Source organism: Panthera leo, chromosome A1, assembly GCF_018350215.1.
Source record: "Panthera leo isolate Ple1 chromosome A1, P.leo_Ple1_pat1.1, whole genome shotgun sequence".
NCBI lineage: Eukaryota > Metazoa > Chordata > Mammalia > Carnivora > Felidae > Panthera > Panthera leo.
In genome coordinates, this window is record NC_056679.1 from 168,449,812 (window position 1) to 168,470,331 (window position 20,520).

The following is a 20,520-nucleotide window of genomic DNA, read 5'->3' on the forward strand; positions in this document are numbered from 1 at the left end:
AAGGTTAACTGAAAAGAAAGTTAAAGACAAAATTAATTTTAGGGTTGAAGACATTTTAGTAAAGCACTTCTGAAATATATGACTTACAAAAGAAGGATCTTCATTATGGATAATTAGTATCCAAGTTTTAAAATCTGGCTTCTAGAAACACACTCTTCTGCCAAAGCTAGGAGACTTAGAGAGCTGCTGTTTGGCTCCATCTTTTTTTAAAATACCAGTCAGGACACAGGCTGTTTGATATCAATGCTGTGATATCACTTCTCTTTGATAGAATTCCGGTCCATGTTCAAACTTATTAGAGCTTCCATGGAAAAGTAAAATGTAAAAATGTTAATTTTAATAATTTAATTGTATGTCTTTTGCCTTTTTGGGTTTCTGTTTTCTCTAAAGAAAATTTTCAAGTTTTGTCTAATCAAAAATCTGTTTGGATATTCAATAAAAATAAATGAAAAAAAAATAGGCAAGTGGAGAGGATAATAGTGCCTTTAAAATTGTAATCATAGAAGACTGGTCAGATTTTGTTTTAGTTGCACAATGAAGCACTATGTAGTCGTTTAAAATGATCCATATAGGGGCACCTAGGCGGCTCAGTTGGTTCAGCATCCAGCTCTTAACTTTGGCTCAGGTCATGATCCCAGGTCATGGGATCAAGCCCTGTCCTGGGCTCTTCCACTGAGTGTGGAGCCTGCTTGAGATTCTCTCTCTCCCCCTTTGTCCCTGCTTACACTGTCTCTAAAAATAAAAAAAATAAAAATAAAAAAAACCTATAAAAATAAAAAATGATCCATATATATGTTTATTGAAATTAAAGAGATTTTTTGCACAGCATCATGGGATCAAACACCATGTTGGGCTCTGCACTGAGTGTGGAGCCTGCTTAAGATTCTCTCTCTTTCTCCTTCTGCCCTTCTTCCCCACTCTCTCTCTCTCTAAAATAAAAAAAAATCTGTTGTATTATATATAAAACAAAATTATAAAATCTGTTATATTAACAACAACAACAAAAAACCTATTACCCCTCATTGATTGGGGATGAAGGGGAAAGATCCTATTTGCTACCTTTGGAGGGCCAATAGCACCATTCCTTATTCTGAAAATTGGGAATGAAAGAGAAAAAAGTAAAGACTTACTAGTTCTTTTTAAGAGAAACTATTGTTTATCCCCAGTTTAGAGAAAGTTCTTTATTACAGAACAACATCAGCTAATAAATATGGAATGAGTGAAATAGAAAAATCACGATTTTGTGGCCCCATTTGAAATAATATTACCAGTAAAAATCATCAATGAATGCTAAAATCATGAGATGAAAAGTTGTGAGGAGCAGAATATATTAAGGGTCCTAAAATATTATTCCACGGATTATTTGTTAATTGCAAAGGAGATAACATGCATTTCCAATGGAGATATCTGGTGATCATCACCTTACCTGAGATTTCAAACCTAATATTACTGATAGCGGGGAACCGTGACATTTTGTGCCTCCTGATGTGATTCATTCTGAGGTATATAGTATAACATATAGAGTATTCACACCAAACATTTAACCTCAGCCCAGTCAAAGTTTAATCCTTACTGCCTGTATGCAGAATATAATGTTGACAGAGAATAAACTAAATGACATCAAGAACAATCAGGAAAATCCAAAAATGTAATGAGGCATTATTCTAGAAGACAACTCATTTGATTTCTTAAAAAGTTAATGTCAGAGAAGCAGAGGGTAGAGAGCTTAATATACACACACATGCACATACACAAACGCATAAACATACACATATATATTATAAAGACAAGTGGATAAATTCGAATGTAGAGTGGAATGAAGATGATATAGAATTTCTGTCAATTTTCTTAGGTTTGATAATGGTTTTATGATTATGTAGGAGAATGTCATCATTATGAGTTACTGAGGATGACCGACTGTCCTGAGTGGGGTTCTCAAGACACAGGGCATTCAGTTTAAAAACTAGGACAATTGGGCACCTGGCTGGCTCAGTTGGCTGGGCATCGGACTTTGGCTCATGGTCATGATCTCATGTTTTGTGAGTTCGAGCCCCACATGGACTTGATGCTATCAGCCTGTCAGCATGGAACCCACTTGGGATCCTCTGTCCTCCTCCTTCCTCTCAAAAAATAAATAAAACATTTAAAAAACCTAGGAAAATCAATGGCAAATGAGGATAAACTGATCACATTGTATCCATGAAAGAATTTAGGGGTGAAGTAACATGGTATCTGCAATTGATTTTCAAATGGCTTAGCAAAATATACATATATACATATGTAGACACAGATAAAAACAAAGGTAGTAAAATGTTAACAATTATTGTATTTGGATGGTATATAATTACCGAATTTGGGTAGTGTGTGTATGATTATTATCATTCTACTCTTTAACCATTTGTGTATGTTTGAAATCTTTGGATTAAAATGTTGGAAAAATAGTCTTACATAACAAAAGGTAATGCAAATTTGAAAACAGGATTAAGGTTCTAATAGAATTAAATTTATTTTTAAAAATACTAGAAACTGGAATGCCTGGGTGGCTCAGGCAGTTAAGCGTCCAACTTCAGCTCAGGTCATGATCTCATAGTTCATGAGTTTGAGCCCTGATTAGCACAGAGACTGCTTCAGATCCTCTGTCTCCCTCTCTCTCTGCTCCTCCCCACCACTCAAAAATAAATAAACATTTAAAAAATACTAGAAACTGAAAACCTATTAGAAACTGAAAGTATAGCAAAAGTGAATACCTCAATAGAAGGATTGAAAGATAAAATTAAGGAACTATTCCAGAAAGTAGAGCAGAGGAACAAAAAGATGGAAACTAAGACAGGAGAAATGAAAAGCACATTAAGTTTAATATTCAAATAATTGGAATTCCAGAAAGAGGAAAGAAAGAAAAATACAAAGGAAGAAATCATCAACGAAGTAATTGAGTAAGAAATTCCTAGAATTACACAACTTAATTTCTAGATTGAAAGGGTGCCCCAAGTATATAGCACAATGGATGAAAAAAGAACTATACTGAGATTCATCACTGTGGAATTTCAGAACACAGGGCACAAAAAGAAACAAAGAGAAAGGGAAAAAATTGATCAAATACTAAAGAAGCTAGAATCAGTATGCTTCAGACTTCTCAACAGCAACATTGAAAGCTAGAAGCTGATAGAATAGGGGGCCTCAAACAATCTGAAAGAAACCGGTCCCAATTTAGATGTATGTTCCCAGCCAACAATGTGTTAGGGCAATATAAAGCAACTTCAAACATGCATCTTCCTCAAAACATCACCTACCATTTATGTATTTTCAAGACTCTTGGAGATTAAGTCACGAAAGAGAAAAACCCAGGACAAAGAGACCAGGAGAGTCAACCAATGGGGGGAATCCCAGGATGAGAGTTGTCCATCAGACCTGGCGTGCTACCATTCCAGCCTGGGAGAAGTCAGAGGCTCTGTAAGGCCCTTTATTAGGAAGAGAAAATGGAGGTAATGCTAATGAATCTGACAGTCTTGAGAGGAGCTTTTGACAACTGATGAGAAGTCGGGGGATGAATTAGTGAAAAGTAAATAAAAAAATCAAGAAAACAAAGACAATTGTTAATTCCAGAGAAAACAAAAAGTTGTACAGGAAAGAATAAATAATCAGATTTTACCATTTATTTCTCCTAGACCTAACTTGTACATAATCATAATAAAATAAACTGATATTAATCTAATTAAAATTATGACATAATCATATCTGAAGTATAAGATAAAGGAAAGGTAACACATGTATGGTAGGAACACAGGAGGAAAAGGAGTAAAACTTTCATCTTCCATAATGGGAAGACATTACATAATGTCTAAAATAAAAATCCATGGTAGAAATTCAAGTACATTATTTCAAGTCATGGAGATAAATACCAAAATATTTAGCTGAGATCAAATCTGTTGTCTCTTGGAGAAGTAAATGCTGGGGTGGGGATGGAAGAGTATTCTCTTTCATTACAAACTTTGTAGAGCTGTTTGATTCTAAAATATATGCATTTAAAATTAGGTTTTATTAGTTAAAAATAGAGAAAGAGACAAAGAGCTGGAAAAGAATAGAGTCCATAAAAATAAGACCAGTAATTAATGCACAGATGTATAAAGGGAAGATATGGACTGTTTTTGAAGTCTGTGGAAAAAATATGAAAAATAACCCTTTTCAAAATGCAGTCTGAAAAGAGTATAAGACATTTATTTAATAAATCCAAAGTGGCAATGATGTGACACACATCCAAGCATAAAAGGACCTAAATGGTGTTAAAGAAATATACGAACTGGTCACTTCCATGGAGAACTAGGACATATTACTGAAAATGAAGACAGGAATGTAGTAGGTGGAAAAATGAATATAAAACAAAACAGACGTGTAATCAGTTTTTAAGAAACAAGTGTGATTCGAGTCACTATCATCTGGTTGTTCTTATGTCAACAGATTAAAAAGTTATGGTGCAGCTATTGAAAGAGAAAAATTGTAAACAAGTAGAGCACAGCGAAGCTATGTCTAACATAAAGCTTAGATCTGTGGGGAGGGCACATCCTACCAAAAAAAAATTCCCAAGGAGGAAAAGAGAGAATGCTGCATAATTGATGGATGTAGGTGTCAACTGATCATTGTATGTTAGCCCTCCAAATTTCATTGGCAAAATTAATTTGAAACAGACTTGAATAAGAATCTAGTTATATTAAAAATGCTTGGGTGATTATAAACAATGGGCAAATGATTAATGATAGCATACTTAACTCTAGGGCGATGTGTAGTCGGGTGTTGCAAGGGTCTGTGTTGGGTCTGGTCTAGTTTAATGCCTTTAATGATCTGGAAAAGGGAGTGAATAGAATTTATAGATGCTACTCAATTTTCCACTGAGTTCATGGCCCTAAATAGAATGTTTTCCTGGCATGGTATGGATGGCACTCAATCTGGCAGAGAGAAGGATGGATTACAATCTTTAGTCCTTCACCCTTGAATGCTTGCCTTGTATATTAGAATTAATACTCTTTTCACCTGGTCCATTTTGCAAGACTTAGCTTTCTCTGAAACATTTATCCCTCCAATTCCCTTTACTATACTTTCTGCTGAGAGAACATGTAAAACAGCTCTCCTCTGTCCTGTATGTCAGTTACTATTACTCTCTCAGGGCTTGAATTTATGCTCTGGTCTCTCGTATGCATTTAGCGTACAATTCTACTGGAAATTTAGTTCAAATCTGACTGTCTTGTTCTGTGAGTTGGACAAGCAACTTGTGTATATATTTGTATATATTTATAAGTTGTATGTGTCGTTTGATCTAAATACTTTTATGTCCCTTTCAAAATCTGCCTCTTTAAAATCTTTCCCTTTAATTATGGGCTGCACTATGCCATATTATCTGTTGATAAGACATTCTGCACTCTGTAGTCCAATTAGGAAATATCATTATTGTCTCTGAGGTTGTGCCGTCCACTTCCATCTTAGTTCCCTAAAAGAGGTTATCAACTTGATTCCACTTCCTTTGTGCTTTTGATGGCTTATTGCATAGGCCTATTTCATCAAAATGTTCCAGTTATTTGAAGGTTATGACAGTGCTTCTGTTACCCACGCATTGGGTATTTAGGTGGGGAGGAAATCTAATACTGCAGGGCCTTCATTTTAGGGAGAAATTTTAACCAAAATCAACTTTTTCCCACAATGGGTGAACACAGAAGCAAAAGTGGTATATGATTTTCATAACTGCCTTCTCTCTGTTCTCTTTATTCAGGGAGCAAAAGAGGGAAGAACAAAACTTAGGAGAGTGAAGGGGTGGGTATAACAACTTGAGAGTTGATGAAATCATCTGCTTGTACACAGTTGGCCCTAATTGCAAGAAATCTTGATGTAAAGTTAAAAGAATCAAAATAGAAATGAGAGCAAAACAATGCATTGAGCACATGCATTTACCTCTCTCTTCCTAGCTCAAATTCCTTTTAGCAATAGAAAATGTATTTTACTGTGAATAAATCTTCAGCAGTGCAAGAAAGCAAATCTACAAATCGTGCTATCAACATATATATAAAAAAAGATGGGAAATTCCCAGAATATAGAAAGCAGATAGGACAAAAATGGAGGAAAAAAATAGCCTCAAACATATACACACACACACATACCCACACAAAACCACCACCGCCACCAACAGCAACAACAATAACAACAACACAACAACTTTAAAGGTAATGATACATCCAGAGAAACTTCAACCACAGACTGGATAACAGACTAAGCTAAGTTTTTCAGTGCATCCACCTATTGTGAAATCTAAGGGGAAAAAATGGATACCTCCAGGAAGAGAAGGTACAGGAACACTGGTTTGCCTGGGGCAGGACACAGGGAGGATGGGGTGACTCTACAAGTGAGTTTAACGTTTCAGATCAAAGCTTTAATGAATTGCTGGACGTTGAGGGTGAGCAAGCTTAACAACACGTGGCCTCTGGGAGCTTCAAACACAAGGGCTGTCCTAACACTTCCAGTCCATCTCACAGATGCCACGAGTGCTTGCAGAGACCAGGGGCAAGGTAGAGACGGTAGAAAGCCTCCCTCCCGGGGCAGGCAGGGAGGAAGAGAGCAACTGCCCCTGAAGAGACTTGACAACTAATTGTTAGGAGTCTGGCTCTTCAAAAACACAAAAACAACAACAACAAAAAAAACTGTACAACGTTACTGAGACAATTGGGAAAGTATGAACACTTAATTTACATAAGACACTTTTTAAAATATGAGAATAGAATGTGGTTATGTAGTGCTGATGTGGTCATGTCCTTGTTCTTAGGAGATCCACAGTGAAGAATTTAGAAGTGAAACGTAGTCACGTCTACAATTTACTCGTAACTGGTTCAGTTAAAATGGTACAATTTACTCTTAACTGGTTCAGTTAAAGTGGACATGTATGTGGGTGGACAGAAAGAGAGAGGGAGGGAGGGAGAAAGCAAATGTAAAATTTTGACAACTGGTGAATATAGGTGTACATTATATGTGTGCTTATGATATTAACAATTTTTCAACTTTTCTGCGGGTTGTAAGAGAGAGTAAGGACCCGTTAACATTTAAGTTCAGATGTTACTTGATTTTTAAAACTTCTTATTGAAGTATAACAGCTCTAACAGATGTATAACATTTATTACAGAGAAGTAAACAAATTTTAAGTGCGCAGTTGCATGCGGTTTTACAAACTGAGCATACCTGTATATATAGCACCCAGATAAAGAAACAGTGTGTCATTAGGACCCCAGAAACCCATATAAAGCAAAGATGAGGCACCTAGGTGGCTCAGTTGAGCAGCTGACTCTTGATTTCAGCCCAGGTCATGATCCCAGGGTCGTGGGACTGAGCCCCACATCGGGCTCTGTGCTGAACGTGGAACCTGCTTAAGATTTTCTGTCTCTCTCTGTCTCTCTCTCTCTGCCCTTCTCCTCCACTCGCTCTCTCTCTCAAAAAAAAAAAAAAGGAAACTTGTACCTTTCATGTTTGAATCTGCAGCCCTCTTAGAATTTTCTTTTTGTATATAGTGGGGGAGGGGTTACATATTCTTTTTTTTCTTCCATATTGATATCCATTTTACCCAGCACCAGTTATTGAAAAGAGAATCCTTTCCTCCATCTCACTGCAGTGTCACCTTTGTGATGAATGAGCCCTGAAGACCTACCGTAGAGCATGATGACCATAGTTAACAATAGTGTATTGTACGTGCGAAATGTGCCTAAGTGTTCTCACCATTAATAAAAAGACAAAGAAAAGTATGGTAACTATGTGAAGTGATGGATATGTTACTTACTTTGATTGTGGTGAAAATTTCACAATGTATACATATGTTAAAACATTGAGGAGTACACTTTCGATATATATCATTTTTATTTGTCAATTATACTTCAATATATCCATTAAAATATATATAAGTATCCTAGACAATAGATATTATTCAAATAAAACCCACTGATTCATACTATTCTAACAATTAACTATCCACTCTGAGTCCAGTTTTCTTACATCACAGGGTAGTCAAGGCAAACAATGATGAGTGAGAAAATAGAAAGAAATCAGAGCTCAGAGTTCACATGAAACTTGCTAAAATCAGACATGTTTGCAATTCCAATTGATAGGTTACACTTCCCTTCATTTTGTCCTTTACACTCCTGTTGAAAGGAAACAAAAGTGGAGCCATGTCCCAGCATTATCACTCCTTATGCAGGTCATGGCTGCTGTCAGCTTCTTCTCTCAGGAGCAGGCCCTCACTCCCCAGCTGTTCTGTGTCATCACGGCCTGCATATCTTCACTGTCTTTCGTCCTAATTTTCACATTCCACTTGCTGCTCCTGGGTTTGCTCTGTATCATTTCCATGTTGTCTCTGAATGACATGTGAGTCTTGTAGTTACTCTCTTTTCATGAGAGTGTTACAGTATCAAACACTAACTAAATGCCATGATATCTTTGTGAAACTGATGGTAATACTGTCAAACCTATGGAAAATTTCTTTAGACAAGGGAATAGAGAATATATCTTTGTCAACAGGCTTCTCTGTTCATTAGATTGAGAATTTCATGCCAGCCACATTTAAAGTCTTGTATGATATTAATACTAATCAGCATTTATTAACATTCAGATATGTTCACAACTGTTGTAGCAGCTGAGTGCCTGTAAGTTAAATTGATTTCAGTCCTTAGATACCCATTAACAGCACTCCTTCCCATTTTGGTAATGGAGTACAGTTGTTTGGGGGTGTTTATGAAATGACGTCTATTTGATTTATAAGTAACCTTGACTAGGAAATCTCTGTGTGTTAGAATGTAAATGATCACCTCCCCCATTTTGATTGCCACTCTGCAGCTGTGCATTCCCATTTCCAAATCGTAAGAGACCAAAGAAGATCTGCAAACACAACAAATACTAAGTTAGAAGAATCTTTCACCCTCAAAGCAGATATAATAGGGGTGATAGCGTTCAGAGTTGCTTTTAACCAGCCCAACTGCGAGCCCTCTAAAGGAGACTGTGTGGTGATGTAGTGAAGAGACCTCAGGAGGTTTTCTGTATTCAAAAGAAGAAATTTTTGAATTCTGGCTCAATATGCTGGCAACCTGTTCTCAGGCACATTTTAATCCTCAAGAACTTTAGAGTGTGACTTGCATTGTATTGATTTGAAACATTCTATCAAAGCATGTCCAGAGCTTTGGAGGGCAGAAAATAACACTCTCTTGGTTTCTGCCCCAAATGGGACTTAAAGTTGGTTCAGAGACTTGCTGGAATCAACCTGATTGCAGAGCTCAAGGTCTTGGCACCTCTCTGATGCTCTGAAGAAGTGTACGTAGAGGGAATAGAAGGATGGACATAACGTTCCTCTGCTTCAAGAATATTCCTTTCAGGGTACATGTATCTGAAGAACTTTTTTTTCATCTTGACAGAGTATGAGTGCATTGGCCAAGGAAAGATAAGAGCTACTCTTCTCTAGGGAGGGGTGCAGAGTCAGGCAAACACTTTGAGAGGGTTCCCATTCCAACCTGAGTCCACCTCCAGGTGGTAACAATCTACTTTCCAAGTTTTAACTTAAGAATTGCATCAGTTTTGGGGTGCCTGGGTGGCTCAGTTGGTTAAGCATACAACTTCAACTGAGATCATGATCTCGGGGTTCCTGAGTTTGAGCCCCATGTTGGGCTCTGCTCTGACAGCCTGTTTTGATTCTCTGTACCCCTCTCTCTCTGCCCCTCCCCTGCTTGTACTCTCTCTCAAAAGAAAAAAAAAAGAAAAAAAAAAGAATTGTGAGTGTGCCTGGGTGACTCAGTCAGTTAAGTGACTTTGGCTCAGGTCATGATCTCATATGAGTTCATGAGTTTGAGCCCCGCGTGGGGCTCTGTGCTGACAGCTCAGAGCCTGGAGCCTGTTTCAGATTCCATGTCTCCCTCTTTCTCTCCCCCTCCCTTGCTTGTGCTTGTTTCTCTCTCAAAAATAAACATTAAAATAAGCTAGGTTTCTATAAAAAAATAAGAATTGCGTCAGTTTTATTTTGAGCATAACAGCAGGCTCCACAATGTTTTGTATTTCAATGTTTTATTATTCAATATTGAATCACAATGTCCCTTACATAGGTGTTGCAAAACAAGTTTATAATAGTGCTTACTTAACTTCTAGGGGGACTCTTTATGTACTAGATTATTCTTTGTGTAACACTAAAATGGAATATTTGTATAAGACAGGTTTCCATGGGCTCCATGGCTAGAGAATTATCTCCATGCTGATGTTCTGAGTGTCTCAATTTTACTTTACAGGTAATAATGCACTGTTTCCAGAGACTATAAATCTTTTTTCAGGGAACTTTGTGAGAAGGAGGCACATGAATGATTGTACAACTCAGTAGGAAATGTAAAACCATGCAAGTCACATTTGGAATAATGTAGATAATAGAAAACATGGCAAGAAAAGGGAGGTAAGAAAATATGTAAGATTGAAGCACAATGACCTGTGTGCATCAGGAAGATTATCCTCACAGAAAGGAAAAGGACAAATGTATTCTCCAGGGGAAAGAATGGAGCTGTTGTTGAGATTGGAAACCTTGCTGACCTAAGGTAATATGTTAACAATAACAATAATAAAACCCACATGTATTTTATGGATCATTTTTGTGAGTCTCCATTTTAGGTACTTGTCCTATCTACCACATATTACCCATCTTACGTGCGGTATACTTTAAAAATTGAGCCATCCCAAAGTGAAAACTTTTACGTATTCTTCAACGCTGTTCATGGTGATCGTCCTCACTCTTTTTTTTTTTTTAAGTTTATTTATTTTGAGAGAGACAGAGACAGTGTGAGTGGCAGAGGGCTGAGAGAGAGAGAGAGATATAGAATCCCAAGTAGGCTCCATGCTACTAGTGCAGAGCCTGATGCAAGGCTTGAACTCATGAAACTGTGAAATCATGACCTAAGCCAAAACCAAGAGTTGGATGCTGAACCCACTGAGCCACCCAGGTGTCCCATGATTGTCCTCACTCTTGTTCTGTCCTTCTTGTACTTAGATCTCTGCTTCCACCAGACTCTAACCTCTTGGCTCTATACTTTCAGCTTCACTCCTACCTCTGACCCAGTCCTGCATTTCTCCTGCAGAGTGTTGGCTGGCTTCCCTTGTCTCTCTAAACGCTGGGCTCCCTCAAGATAAACCCTCAGATCCACCCCCAGCAATTTGAGCAGTGTCTAAGTCAGCCAAGCTACCATTCATTTCCAATGTGAGTTCCTCAATTCATGATGAAGTCTCAGACCAATGATTTCTTTCTGTAAGGAGTTTACCAGCCAGGCTAGGAAACACATGTAGAATTTGCGCGCGCGCGCATGTGCGTGTGTGTGTGTGTGTGTTCCTATCATTTTGTTTGCTTGTTTGTTTTGTATTTTTTTTTTTTTTGGAAGGGTAACTTTTGATGAGGGAAAGAATTATATGGATTCCCCTAGGCGGCCACTTTTTTAGAGGAATATAATTACATTTCTCTTAGAATTACTGTTTTTATGCTATTGTAAATCCCCATGCTTATGCAAATAGGAAAAGGGAAGAGAAGGTTTTAGAGATGGAAAAACAGGAGAGAAAGTTTTATTACTTGAGGTATGAGTAATTTACTCCTCCCAGAAGCAATATTCCCATATAGGACTTATTCTTAAAATTGGTCAGGCCCACAGTGGGAAAGGTTTACTTAAATCTGCTTTCTTGAAGTCATATGCCCAAAATTGAAATATGTAATGAAAAGAACATAGAGCTAGACAGGTCAAATTCTAGTTCACTCACTCTCTGTGTAGAAACTTGGCCAATTTAAATATTGTCAACTTCACTGTTCTTACCTGTAAAAATGGAAGTTATAATTTTATCTAACAGGGTTTTCTAGGACTATAGGAGATAATGCACATGAAAATCCCTTACACTGAGGCCTGGCCCCATATATGAACACAAGTATTTCCCTTCCTGTCACCATTTTTGTGGATACCAACTAGTGCACTTTAATTTATTGCTCCCATTCTTGGTGGGGTTAACAGTTATCTGGGCATATTAGAATGAACTGGTTGTAGATCTCTATTGACTGTTCCTTGGCAGACATGTTTATTTTATTTTTTTTATGTTTATTTGTTTTTGAGAGAGACAGAGACAGAATGTGAGTCAGTTAGGGGCAGAGAGAGAGGGAGACACAGAATCCGAAGCAGGCTCCAGGCTCTGAGCTGTCAGCACAGAGCCTGATGTGGGGCCCGAACCCACAGACCTCAAGATCATGACCTGAGCCGAAGTTGGACGCTCAACCGACTGAGCCACCCAGGTGCCCAGCAGACATCTTTAATAATGAGCCCTTTTCCTTCTAATCATGAGGCTGTATAATATGGGTATTTCAAAAACTAAAGTTGTCTTTAAACTGCATCTACTGAAAGGGAGGATCTTTATTTATTTATTTATTTTTTAATATATGAAACTTATTGTCAAATTGGTTTCCGTACAACACCCAGTGCTCATCCCAAAAGATGCCCTCTTCAATACCCATCACCTACCCTCCTCTCCCTCCTACCCCCCATCAACAGGGAGGATCTTTAAAATATGTTCTGAATTTGGGCACCTGGGTGACTCAGTTGGGCATCTGACTTCCACTCAGGTTATGTTCTCATGGTCCGTGGTTCAAGCCCCGTGTCGGGCTCTGTGCTGACAGTTCAAAGCCTGGAACTTGCTTCTGATTCTGTGTCTCCGTCTCTCTGGCCTTCCCCCTCTGTCTCTGTCTCACTCTCTCTCTCTCAAAAATAAATTAACATAAAATTTTTTTTTAAAAAACATGTTCTGAGTTTGCCTAAAGAACACTATCAAACAGAGAAAAGCAATAGTCCCAAGGGAATATTTAGTCGGAATGAAGGAGTGGAAATCTGGTTGAAGCCAGATGATGTGTTACCGAGCTTTGTGGCCCCTTCCCCTCTTGGGGCTCTCAGGCCCTCTATACCTTCACCTGACAAAGAATGTCACAGTTGGAAGAGGTACTTATGTGTCTCCAGGCTAAACAGCAAGTCTCTGCTCCTATTTGTGTTTCTGGCCCATACTCCAAGCTGGGTGCACTGGATTTCCCCAGTGCAGTCTGCTCTCTTGGTTGCTGTTGACAATTAAGATTTTGCAGCCTGGAGTGATTTGTTTGAGGGAGGGAGCAGCAGCTTTCGGTGTCCTTTGCTGTGATTGGAGGAATGGGCTTTCAGCCTCCATAATAATGCACAACAGCTGCTGAAGGACATCTCATTCTAAGTGACACCACATTGGAAATGGAGAACCAGCCTCCACAGTCATTTGTACAGTCATTTGTATGATTGAATTTCCCATTTTGAGGGAGGCAGATGACATTTTTATCTCAAAACAATTTAGCTTTCTTTCTGTGTTGAGGAGGAACTAGATCAACCAGCAGAATACAAAACAGGTTATAGAAAGAGAGTAGGTCTTGATGGGAGGAAATGAAGCAAACCAAACAAAGCAATAAAGTGAGGAATTTGCATCCACCTGTTTTTGTGCACAATGATAACAAAATAGCTATGTCTTCCCTTGAATGCTTATTCCCTTAAATTGGCTCCCCCCAGGTGTTCATAATAAAGTCGGGGACAGCCAAAAGTTTAATTTGTATTTATCACATGGTTGAATTGCTGGGCATTTGAGCTGCTTGGGAAATAGGAGAGATGTCTGGGAGAGGAGTGAGAGCTGTCCTGAGACATCGAAGGTGCCATAGCACAAGAGCCTTGAATGATTTAGATGGATTGTCCACTAACGGAACTCCAGCTCTATCCAATCCAGGAGTGGATGGCATAATCTTTTATCCATTGTCGTATCCAAGGTGGTGTCAGACTGTATTCTGCTTTGTTTTGATATCTAAATCAAGAAGGGCATTGTGATGGGGAAAGGCTGGATTGTAAGACCTAACTCCATGTAGGGTCCCAAATAATGGCATTTTGAGAGAGAGAGTTGTGAACTTGAACCACCAAATATGATATTGTTTGCTGCAACTTCTGGGCTATTTGTGCGGTTTTTTCCAAATTTCCAAATTCCTTTCTGCTCTTTTAGAATTTATCAGAAATTCTCTTAAGACGGACAATGCATTTCCTCCTGACTTCCCTCAGGCCTTCTTTGGTACACCTCTATACATTTCACAGACACAGAGTCAGAGGGTTGGACCCTGGCCTTGGGAGATTACTAAGTACCACTTTGACTACATCGTCCTCTAATCTGATTTCCTTTGTAGTTGAACATGTGGTTGGATGTTCTAAGTAAACCCATATTACACATGAACATCTAATACTTGAGTCTGCTCTTAAGAAAGTGGTTTGAATCTATTTGGAGACCATAATATGTTTGCCTATGCCTTAGTGAAAAGGAATAGAACAACAAGAGCTGATTCTAAAATACAGATGTTCTGGGTACAAAGTAGGGACACGGGACCCTCTGCAGAGTTGGCATAGAAGTGAAGGAGCAGATCTCACTGCAGCCAGATATCTAAATTCCAGGGTGTATATGTAAGGTGGTAACATCATCCCAAAGCTATGTGTCTTTAGGGTGACTTGTTCCTCTTTCTACTGACACCTCTAAGAGCAGGAGTGGAGTCAGAAAGGAAAAAGTAGCATAAAAGAGTGTTCTGTCCTGGGACAACTTCTTTCCCAAAGACTCCAGTTTTACCAAAAACCATATGTCCTCTTTGCTCTCAGACATCAATTTGGAAATAAGGAAAATTGTCCTTTTCAAGAGCAAGAGGAAAATTTAAATGGGTCTTAGAGTCTGGTAAGAGAAAATCTGCTTAACATGAAGTGTCGTGAAATAAAATGCTTGTGAAAATAGGTGAGTGGACTGAGATCTCCTATCTCCTTATTTGGTGATGGGATTACATTTTGTCAGGAGAACCTGTTGAGTTAGTACATGAAGATGTGGAAATGATTAACTACAACTTAGTTGTGAACCAAAGCTTCTCTCTGTTGTGTGACAGAAAAGATGTGAAAGTTAGAGAGAAATTTATTATTTGTAAACAAGAAACACGTAGTCTTGGTAGCCATTGGCAGCCATTTCACTACCATGATAGAAGACAACCTAAGACCAAACTAACACAAAGAGGAGGGCAGAGCCAAGCACCACAGAGAAATGGGGCCAGAGCCCTGATCAAACCATGCTTGAAGCCTACATTACCTCCAAACTGTTTATTACATGAGCCAATAAATTACTTTTGATGTTTAAGCCGTCCAGCATGTTGCGTTACCTCCAACCAAATTTATCTTTTATGTCAAATATATGTTTATTTGACATAAAAGATAAAAGCCTGATATGGGATTCAAACACACTAACGGTGAGATCGTGACCTGAGCTAAAATTGAGAGGCGAACACTTAACCAACTGAACCACCCAGATGCATCCCAACCAAATATATCTTAACGGGAACAGAATTTGTTCCCAGAAATAAGGTGTTGAAAATAACAGACTATAAAAAGTGAGACTTGCTGATTGGAAATTAGGTAGAAGGCAGTGAACACACCATTACAAATTGGCAGTCATTGTCATGTGATAGCAAAACAATTAGTTAAATATAGGAATTGTGACCATGTGCCTACTGAGTCTATAGCATTAGAAAACCTGGTAAGAAAAATTCAGTAGGTTAGATTGCCATGTGGTCTTCAATATGATTCTAAAATAAAAAGGCAAGCTGAGGCTTAAGAGGGCTTGTACAATTACAAAGCAGGCTCCACGCTGTCAGCACAGAGCGCAACACAGGGCTCGATCTCATGACCGTGAGACGAGTGAGGAACAACTCCTAAGAGAAGGAGACAGGGGAACATTCTGTTTAGTAGTGAGGTGAGTGTGCATAGTAACATAATTGGTGACTTACATACAATAAATCCTCAATAAATGCTACTGAATGGATGGACTAGTCTTGAATTCTCCAGCCTTAGAAATGATCTTTACTCATTTCTCTTAGTCTGGGGATGTCTGTTTAACCTCAATGTCACCCCTATTCTCAGTCTGCGGTCTTTGTGCCTAACTTCTCAAGAAACCTTTATGACTCTTTCAAAAGTAAAGCCACCAGTAGGTCAGGCCATTTACTTGTCCCATTCCTTCTGCAAACTGAAATAGCCTCTGTTTCTAAGTCTTTGCTATCCCTCAGCCTCAACTCTTGGCTCCCCTTTGAACTTTGTGGTTTCTTCAGCCACAGTCATGAGAATTTTCTAGAAGAATCATCTTATCTTTCAGATGCAAGATTTACTTAAGGTATGTAAACGCCAATGGCAAAAGTGCAATCACATACATTTAGGAACTTAACTACCATTCACATGGGGATTCTCCATTTATTGTAAATCTCTGATTGTTACTGGTGATGAATACAGAATGAGTACTTCCTGAGTCCTATTTCTAACCAACAATAAACATGGAAAATCCTCAAGCCAGTTTTTGAGGGGTTTCCTCATTGAGCTTTCTTGCCAACTGACTGCCTTATTCCAACCAAACATGTGGAACACAGACAAAGTTCCGGAAGAGTGATCATTAGTTGACTATAAATAACTGGGAGACAAATGGCCACTGAAAGTACAAGGAGGATTCTCTTGGCAACTAACATGACACAGAAGAAATGGAAATGGATAACTGCTTCCTTCTTCTTGGTACAAATATAGAGAAATGGAATCGTTTCTCAATGTCTTAGAAATAAGAAAATTCATTCTTCTAAAAAATCAGGCAATAAAATCTTTGGGAGAAAAGAAAACTCAGAATCACACCATCTTGCAGCATAACTACAAATAAGAAACTCAGATAATTTCAAATAGAAACACATGGTATACGGTATTACCACTGTGAATCCTGCTGTCTGAAACCAACACAAGAATTTAAAATATTGATTCTGGCAACACTTTTATGACTTTCTGAAAAGGAAATGTGGACTGCCATTTTGCAGAAAGGATAATCTCAAAAATATGACCATCTTGAGAACAAGAACATGCAGACATTGGACTCTTTATTTCTTGTCTATTATTGCTAGATTTCTCAGAATTTACAAAAACAAAACAAAATACTTTGGTAGCATTTCCTAAGTTGGAAAAAAATAAGAATCTCCTATCTGGCATGTCAGATTAGTCATTGAGAAAAATGCAAATTAAAACAGCTTGTGAGGAAAATGTGATATTCTGTGAATATATCTAACAGGTTTAAAAAAGAAAGTGGTAGAGGATAAAAGGAAGCTTATGATATTAAGAATAGCTTATGTGAGTTGTTCAAAAATATCTATCAGGGACTTGCATGCTGAGAGCTTCACAGCTAAGCACTGGAAAATGTCATAGCCTCTTTTATTAAATAATGGTCATTTATTGACCATTTAGTATTAATTCCAAATACTAAATTTTTTGTTACTGTATTTTTTTAAAGCAAAATATATTTAATGAGAAAATCATGAGAACTAAAAACTCAAGATAATTTCAAATTTTGCACCAAATAAACTATTTGTGAAATTAAGGATTTTTTTTTCCAAAGAAAGTCATATTTTAAATGCATATATACTGTATTTCTCTTATGGTAGGAAATGGGTGTGAATCTCAAGATTTGTGTCTAGAAGATGACATAAGTGAGTATTGGCATGTTCTCAGATAATTCCCAGTCATCCAGAAAAATTGTAGGCCGGGTGGGGGATGAGGAGAATCAAAGTCAAAAGAAAGAAGTAAGTGACTTTGAACTTCCAATATTCATGGAGAGATAATGGCTGTGACCAAAGCTACAGCATTAATAGAAAGGCGGTGGAAGAAGGAGTGGTATGTGGTGCCGGGGGGGGGGGGGGGGGGGGGGGGGGTGTTTTTTGTGGTTTTTTTTTTTTTTTGCTTTTTTTTTATTATGAAATTTATTGTCAAATTGGTTTCCATACAACAGCCAGTGCTCAGCCCAACAGGTGCCCTCCTCAACGCCCATCACCACCCCTCTCCTCCCTCCCACCCCCCATAAACCCTCAGTTTGTTCTGAGTTTTTAGGCATCTCTTATGTTTTGGCTCCCTCCCTCTCAACCATTTTTCTTTCTTCCCCTCCCCCATGGTCTTCTGTTAAGTTTCTCAGGATCCACATAGGAGTGAAAACATATAGAATCTGTCCTTCTCTGTATGACTTATTTCACTTAGCATAACACTCTCCAGTTCCATCCATGTTGCTACAAAAGGCCATATTTGGCAGGGGGTTTTGATCTGATGCCCTCCCTTGCTGGTGGTGTAAAGGGAGATCACGAGTTGATTTCAGGAGTGTGTGAAATCATGGAACATTTGCCTTGGAAGAGACCTTTGATGAGCTCCCACCCTGCATTTGACAGACAGGCAGACCAAGCTGGGCTGGAGGGTTAGCTCGGGGTCACGGCGTGTCTTCAGCTCTTGTTGGCTGATGACCATTTATAGGTGAGAGCATCTTTGGTCCTCAGCACCACAAACACAAAATCTTTGAAGGCTCTGCCCTTGGGAAAGAAGCGTAGGTTTAGTTTCATTTTCTAAATTTTCATTTTCTGTCTTTTAAAAGCAGCTTCAAAACTGTACAATAGAAAATACGTACTTTGGAGAATTCTAAAGTAACCAAGATTTTTCCTATGACTTGAATTTTGGATCCACCCGGGGGCCACGGTGAAATTTAGAGGTGAATTTTAGAATCCCAGAATATTTGCTTTTAAAAGGCCTTAGAGAGCATGTAAAAGCATATCTTTTTTAAAACTGGAAAGAGCTGTTTTTATGGCTATCTCCCACGCCAGCATTTCTCAGGAAGCTAAGTGACTACAGAGCAGAAAGTGGGGCTGTCTCTCTCGGCCTCCACTCTGACACTACTCCCACTGTTCCCTGCTTCCTCTCTTGCTCCCCTTTCTTCCTTAGCAAGAAAAGAAGAGAGAGAAATCTGAAATTCTCATAGGTATTTGATTGTGCTACTATATAAAGCGTTTTAAGTATCTGACATTTTTGCCAACAATCTGTAGTGTCTATTTGGGGAAGTCATTATTCAGGCAAAAAATCACTAGTCTGGGCCTCTCATTTATAAACCATTGTGCACGGACTGTTTTGGAACTGCACTTTAAGAACCCCTGATGAAAAATGATTCTTTCCTCCATGCATTCATTCAGCAAATGTTTATTGATAACTTACTCTCTGCCAGAAACTGCTAGGTATGGAGAGAAAAAAAGTCAAAACACAAGCCCTTGCTCTGAGGGGTTTACAGTCTAGTGGGAAAGAAAGACCTATGTCAAACATAAGTACACTCCCATGTTATGGGTGATGTGCCTCAACAACTGTTGATAGCACAGTACTTAAGTGTGTGGATACTCAACTCACGCAGCCAGTGAGGCATCTCACTTGCAGGCACTTCTTAAAAATTACTTAATCTCTCTGAGTTTCAGTTTTCTCATTTTCATCCTGGAGACAAATAACAGTGCCTATGGCATAGGATGTTATAAGAATTGAGTGGTATATAATTTATAACATTACTGGCACATGGTAAATGCTCAGTAAAAATGTTAGCCACTATCATTATTCTTTCTACGATAGAAGCACAAAAAAAGTGTCTTATTTGACTTGAGAGGGTCTAAAGATGCTTCATGGGAAGATTCTACTCTGCCAAGTCTTGCAAATGCACCAAATTTCTGCCAGATAATTGTGGAGAGAAATACATTGTGGGCGAGAGGAGTTATATGAGTAGAGTGCTGAAAGCAGGACACAACCTGACACACTGGAGAATCTTCAGGCCTTAGGGAGTAGCCAATGCTTAGGATGCAGGCCTGGCTCTTCTATATATAAGACAGAGGCAGGGACTGGGCACCAGGAAGACCTGATTCTGTCCTACTCTCCATGCCCTATGCTAGCCACTCCAATGCCTTGGCCTTAGGTTACTTATTGGGGAATTAAGGTGGTAAAACTAGATGATTTCTACTGCCCCCTAGCACCAAATTCTATGGTTTTAACTTAGGATCTAATCAGGTCAAGCCAGAAGAGGTATCTTGCATTCTGGGCAAAACCAATCAGTGTTATGAGTTGGCACACTGCTTAACAAAGGTATCAGGGCTTTAAGGAACACTTCGTGGGGAGGTGGGGAAGTATGAGGAAAGGATGGAGGCAGACTCCTGAGCAGCCACCACATTAAAAGATTGACTCATTCTTATAGCACACTTCCTGAAAAGTGTAGGATTAATATGACATGTATTTGTACTGTCTTGAAAACTAGTGAACTTGTTCAGTTGCTACTATGCTCTGTTCAAGTGCGTCTGCTTCTGTCATTATGCGGTTTCTCAATCAATGGATATAAATAATAATGTGGGGATCTGGAAACAGTTTTAACCTGTTGAACAGTTTAACCTGTCTTAAGTAGGACAATCCTGAGAATCACTAGATACTGCTAAATTGCTATGAATTGACTTTTATCCCAAGGCTAAAGATTCATCCACACCACATGAAGCTTAAAAAAAGTTTTTTTAAGAAAGTAAAATGATGCCAAGGCAGATAGAATAATACTAAGGGAAATAAAATACGACCAAAAATGGAG